Here is a 7,161-nt window from a genome sequence, read left to right as displayed (position 1 = left end):
GAAAACAGACGCGAAATTCAAAGAAGTTGGTTTATTGTTTTAATCCGATTTTGGTATACTTAAGCCACCGCTATGACGAAAACTTTAGCGAGTGATTTTTGCGAGTTTAGCGATGACAATTGGTAATTATATAAATAAATTATAATGATATAATAAAAATATAACTTTTGTTTGTTACTATGATTAAGGCAATTTTCTGAAAGTATTGATCTATCCTAAAAATTCCATCCCCAAACGGAGATAAACATTTTTTTTTATGTAGCCTGTCCCACTGCTGGACAAAGGCCTCCCCTTTCCTCCGCCACTCTTCCCTGTCCTGGGCATGCACCTGCCAATCGAGCTGAAAAGCGCTCAGGTCGTCCCGCCATCTCCTCTTGGGAGATAAACAAATAAACAAAACTAAATACAATTATAGCGCACTATTCCTAACTAATAAACTAAACCAATCTTCATTCCAGGAGAGTTTTATTCACAAAGAAAATATGTTATTTATTTATGTGTAATAACCACAGCGACGAAGAAAATATTGTGTGTTACTTTGTGTGAAAAAGATAAAAAAAAATAAGAATCATTATTTTCTAAATATGTATTAATTATTCTAAAGCTATAACATAGAATGTTTTAAATAATACACTGCTAATAGCTACTACTATTACTGTTTCTGCTATTGTTACTAGTACTGAAACAGTCTGTAAAAGCCGGTAGTAGTTCATATTTTATGATAATTATATTGAACATCCGTATACCACCACGCTGGACCGTCGTGAGAAGTCTGCGCTCCGAACTAAAATGCCTGTCATCCACATAAAGCTACGTTTGATAAACCCACACAACAAATTATAAAACGGCGGGCGATAAGGCCAAAATCTTGGTTGCTAGCTCGTAGGATCAACCAGTCATTGTAATTACTAATCCCGAAGATCGTACAGCCTGTAGTCTTTGTTGTAAATAAGTTTTGTTGTAAAAAAATCTTGATTAGCTACTGATTTGTCAACTAAACTGTTTCAAATTTCAAGAGAGTCAAAACTTCGGTTAGTATGGGTGAAACTCGACGGTAAGATTTGTTTAGGATCGTTTAATAGATAAATACTTAAGTGACATTACTTATGTCTTAATGTTTGTTATCGATTATTTGTAGTTTAATATGTATTTAAATATGGGTATTGCTATTTAAGTACGTTTATTTCCTGCTTAAGTATCATATTACCTATAACACAAGCTTTGCTTCCTTTAGGATTAGATGAATTGCTGGTTGTTGTCCTGTGATATTTATTACATATTATTTTTAACCACCGACGCAAAAAGAGGGGTGTTATAAGTTTGACCGCTATGTGTGTCTGTCTGTAGCACCGTAGCTCTTAAACGGGTGAACCGATTTAAATGAGGTTTTATTTATTTGAAAGCAGGTTTTCTAGCAATGGTTCTTAGGTATGTTTCATCAAAATCGGTTCAGCCGTTTTTGAGATATTGAACTTTGAAGTGACAAAGTCGGGGGTTTTCAACTTTTTGTTGATTAGGTTAGATTATACAAAGACAAAGCTGCCAGAATAAGCGAATGGTAAAATAGTCAGATGTAGGTAGTAATGTTATAAGTTTTGACGTCATCAATTGAGATGTTCTAACTGGCATGGCGCTATATATAGCTTAGCTAAGCAGCACATACCTTAACACATGACGCACGGGACCTTATCAAAGTTGCTTAATTTTAAATGAGATAAACCAGACATTATTATCTAATAGTTTATCACAAGTAAACGGTACCACAGGGAGCTGGGTCGCTATCGATCATTTCGTTTTTAAATGATATCAATAACATTTACACAATTAGAATTTTTACTCAGCAATGGCGAAACCAAACATGCAGTGTATGTAATGTATCTGTACGTTTATATTACCAGCGCTGCGGCTTGCCGTGGCAACACGCTGAGTATGGCCCTTTTTGCTTCTTTCGGCACAATGTCTTTTTCTTTCTTTTTTAATATGTAACAGTATATAATAAGGTTGTCTTATTTTTAATTGTATTTTTTTTTCTCTTTTTGCTGTGCCGAAATTTGGCGAATAAATTTATAATTTTCTTTTTTTTTATATACACTGAGCGGCAAAAAATCTAGCCATCAAATATGTATGCAGAAATAGGTAATTTTGTATGTAGAGTGGGCCAAATTTTGTGCCGCTGAGTATATTACAAATATATAGAAAAATGGTTTGTTTGCGTAGGTATATTCCACCATGTCTCAATGTGAAGAAAGTGCGCTTATGAGGCTCACCCCTACTTTTCCCGGTCCGGGTCGAATAAGCGAACTTGACTTGGGACTTGCCTCCACCTAAAGACGTCCACCCTAAGACGGTATGCCGCCCTCTCTGTGAACTTGACCCCGTGACTCGCTGGATCAGATCATCCGCAACCGAAGTCATTGGTTCACCTATATATACGAAATCGGATATCAGCTATTGTTACACTAGAAATCATTAATCAAAATACAAGCTAGACACCACGAACAAAATTTACGATTAACGATGTTCACGGCAAACTGCAAAAGAGTTTTGCAAGATGGCTTTAGATGGCCGCGTTAATTCCGTTAAGCACGTTTCTTGAGATCTTTCTCGAACTGTATGAGTACCCTTCAATCTTTCAACTTGATTCTCTTGGCCGCCATAGACCGTATGTTTTCGTGACATTTGTCAATCTGTCATTTGATAAAAATTGTTATAGACAAATAAATCAATTTATTTATTGAGATAAGATTCCATTACGGCCCTGGAATGAAATTGGTTGGCTTTACATTCAAGTAAGTACAGGTCGATTCACAAGATCTGGCACGACTGAATTGAATGCAAGTGTAATGTCAACTTAAACATTTTTGTAGGCAACTGACTGACGCATGTCATTTTCATATTTGTGTAAAGTGTATTAAAATAGGTAACACACGCAAGTTTCATTTATTCATTCAATTCATTAGTGTCAGCTCTTGTGAATCTAACTGTACCTATGTAGTTTTTAGTTTCAAAAATAGTTAAGCCAATTTGAAAAGTAATTTTTACATTAAAATATTGTAATAGCTATGGAGCGTACCATTTAAGGGTGTAAAGAGGGCAGATTGGATCTGAAATATCACACTACGCTTGAAAACAAGCGGCTCAGATGTAGGAAGAGAAACCACCAGTATCACTACCATGGGTTTACAGTGACCGTACTCGATAGCGATGGCGTAATTTATTTGTATGGAGAATTGTACAGCGCCTCTACAAATAATTTACGCCGTCGCTAACGAGTACGGTCACTGTAAACTAATGGTAGTGGTACAGCAGGTAATGGGACTGGGCTGGCCACATTTGCCGCATGCACCCGGAAAGATGGGCACATGTTACTACCCAGACGACCTCCTCGGCGTGGCAGAACGAGACGGAGGTGGCGGGACGACTTGGACTAAAAGATCTCGAGATCGTACCAAAAGAATTTCTTTGCTCACCCGTGACCAAAGCAAACAAAGAAATTCTTTTAGTTCATTATCTCCGCAAATTAACGCCTGATATAATAAATTAATATATCCTGTATTGCAAATGTTTACACAATAATATTGTGCTAGATGTAGAACATTTTCAAGATCGAAATGTCTAAGAAGATACTTGTAAAGTTTCTAAATTTCAAAAGTTCGTGTGGTTCTACCTGTAGTACACCTATATTTGATACCCTTACACAATGTAACCCAGTTTCTTGACCTTAAATAAAAAGTACCTTCGGAGCCGTATATAACAATACAATAACAGCATTGGTAAATTACTCGCATCCTATTTAGCTCTTGTACGGCGCCTACACTCTTACAAGTTTAAGACGACTATTACTGGCAGGTTCAAAAAGATATTTGATTATGAAGAGAAAGGAGACTTAAAAAATATATTTATTCTTATAACTAAAAACTACAAGTTTGTTTTCTATTTTTAATAATTTAGATACCGGCCGTTTTTCTGACGTCAGTTCGTTTTTTTTTAAACGGTGAAGCGCAATTGACAATTACAAATTGTGAATGTAGAATTAGAAATCAAGTAGAATTACTGACTTATCAAAACATATATTTAACATACATTATAAGAACCTATTAATTTGCAGTTAATTTTACAGTAATTCTATGAAACTAAAATGAAAAAAAATAATACTCTTGGGGTGTCTTAGATTTGCAGTAAGAATATATAAGCGTGTATTTTTTGTACAAAACAAAACTCTTTGTCTTAAATTGTATTTTTTGTATAATGTTTGCGAATAGTGAATAAATACGTCAGGTGGATTTGACGTCCAGCCGCTTAGGCTATAGAGGGTGCTAAAGAAATAGAATAGATGTAGGTACATACAATATGCTCGAAAAACATAATCCACCTTCAGGCACTCGAGTAAAAAACGGTGAAATCGTCGTTTAAGATAACAATGGGCTAGTTATTGAGAAACCCATGCCCCAAATTATACTATCGAGGGTTTTGTTACGACATTATCAATTTACCTACTTAATTGACGCATTAAAAAGCCAATGAGGGCTATCGCGTATGAATGCGCCGCTAGAGGCGCTAGTGTAGCGTGAGGTCTCCGAATTGTCAAATCACATAGTGTTTGGGTGAGCTACGCAGGTTTATTTATTTCATGAATAATTTTGTGAATATTTTGCATTACCTGAAATTAATTATGGCAATTATGCGATAAGGGGCAATGAATGTCTGTGTTTTGAAACAGTTTTGTCTTTCGAAAACATTTGTCCTCGCTTTTTTTCCGAACAAAACGGGACTACGCAAGACTGTGGTTGCTCGATATTTTTATGGTACGGTTTTTTAAATGTGTTAAATATGATTTTAATCTAAACTTTGTTTTCACGCCCGTAATAACAGACTTTGAAAGCCACACTTAAAAACCTCACGCAACAGTGGCGCCATTTAGTAAGACAAAAAACGATAGCCCTTATTAACGTTAACGTACCTATTAAAATACCAATCTTCATGTTTTGTCTGTCTTATTTCTTCTAGCTTAAACCGCTAAGCCGATTTAGTATAAAGATAGTTCGATTTCCTTAGAAGGACATAGTATAGCTTTTATTCATTACAATTTTACGCATAGTTCCCGCATGATCGCGATAAATTAAATCTTCGCAGACGGATTCGCGTGTGACAGCCAGTGTAGGTATACATAATTATGTCTACGTTCGTTTGGACAAAAAAATCGTGGATGACCACTTAGAAGGTTACTTGGAAGGATCAAAATGTATTGATTTGTTAACCTGCATAATTTGACGCAAGCAAAATAAACCTACTAGGTGAAGCTAAATATATCTTGAACTGTACCTATTGCGAAGCCTATTGCAAAAGAAAAATATATATTTTAGGTACTATGTGATCGCAACAAAACAAATGTAGACCTACAAATAAACGAACGTTTAAATTTAAATCGCTGTCAAATTAAACAGCTTTGTATGGGATCTTTATTGCGATCGTGCGGCCTCTCTCGAACCTTGCAGACATTTTGCGACTTTGACCCAGCTTCGTGTATGAAACTTGTTTATTACAATAGTTTTTGTCCATGTATACCCACGTGTCACTTACTTTATTAAGTTGGCAGTCAAGTCTCTTATAAGCAGTTGAGTATAGAAATAAAATATTAGGTACAATTAGGGGCTGTTTCACCGCCAAAAGAATAATTTTATTTAACGGATAAATGTGATGCCGTCTCCGTCTATTCGAACAAAACAAACAGAGGCGGCATCACATTTATCCGTCAAATAAATTTAATCAATGGATGGTGCAACAGGGGGTTAGTCTGTCAGTTTTATCAAAAAATATTTGACGGGTATTTTGTCTTTCGTCAATCAAATAAAATAAAATACAAGTATTTCTTTAAAGTTCGGGGTCATTGGTCATCACTTATTTTTATAAGCAACGCCCGCTGTCAGCCTGGGCTCTGTCCGGCCGTCTGTCACATGAGTGTATTTTGTAACTCTTAATAAATACCTATGTCGACCTTCAAACTTAAACCGAGTGTTAATTAAATAACTGAAAACCTAGTTAGTTCAGATTCAAAAATAGAATTAATTACGTTATAATTCTGTTTTTTATTTAAATTCCTTTTTTCACTGTGCCCAGTCTAAAAGTTACGAATGCAGCATACTTACGCCAATTAAAATAATGTTTAACGAAGTTGCGTACTAAATATTTAGATAATTTGATACTGGCCGTTTATCCGTCAGTTCCATTTTCTTATAAAAACGGCAAAGCACAACTGACAAGTATAAAAATTACTAGTGTAGAGTAGATTACTGAAGCAGCAAAACTTACGAAAATTATTTAAAATAATTATGATACCTAATTGAAGATATACGCAATAAATGAACTTAAAATAAAAAACCGGCCTAGAGCGTGTCGGACACGCCCGAAATAGGGTTCCGTAGCCATTACGAAAAAATTAAGTAATATTTTTCTAAGGATTTCGTATTTTATACGGAATCTTCCATAGTTCAAGTATATTTTATACCTTAGGCTGCTATTTACTCTTAAACTACTAAAAATTCTCAAGCAAACTTAACCGTTAGTTTTCGTTGAAAGTTTGATATACTTACTATCATCCTGAATTTTTTCATATTTTTCCACCCACTGGTTTAGATTTTAGAGGGGGGGGGGGGGATGCTCGATTTTAATGTATAAGACCTATCCAACGATACCCCACCCTATAGGTTTGGATGACAAAAAAAAATCAGCCCCCACTTTACGTCTATGGGCCGTGCCCTAAAAAAAAATGTTTTATTTTTTTTATTTTTTGTTGTACCATTTTTTCGGCATAGTTTACATATATATGTAAACCTGAGCAAAGCCGCGGACGGACGGACAGACAGACAGACATGGCGAAACTATAAGGGTTCCGTTTTTGCCATTTTAGCTCCGGAACCCTAAAAAGGATGTCGGGGTTTCAGTTATTTAATTAACACCTTGTAACTATGAATGGTAAAAAAATTAAACAGTAAAAATATTTTGGTCGATCTAATATTAACACGAATGATAGTTTCACTTGGTCCTTGGTCGGTTAATTTTCCAAGCAATTTTATCAATAATTCCAATCCTTTTTATTCTGTTGCTTAATAAAAGACATACGCCAGTCCAGTACCCCTAGTGTAAGTTTTCGGTTACAAAATA

This window comes from Choristoneura fumiferana, chromosome 17 (genome assembly GCF_025370935.1).
Source record: "Choristoneura fumiferana chromosome 17, NRCan_CFum_1, whole genome shotgun sequence".
NCBI lineage: Eukaryota > Metazoa > Arthropoda > Insecta > Lepidoptera > Tortricidae > Choristoneura > Choristoneura fumiferana.
The sequence above is the reverse complement of the archived record's forward strand: the minus strand, read 5'-3'. Positions refer to the sequence as shown.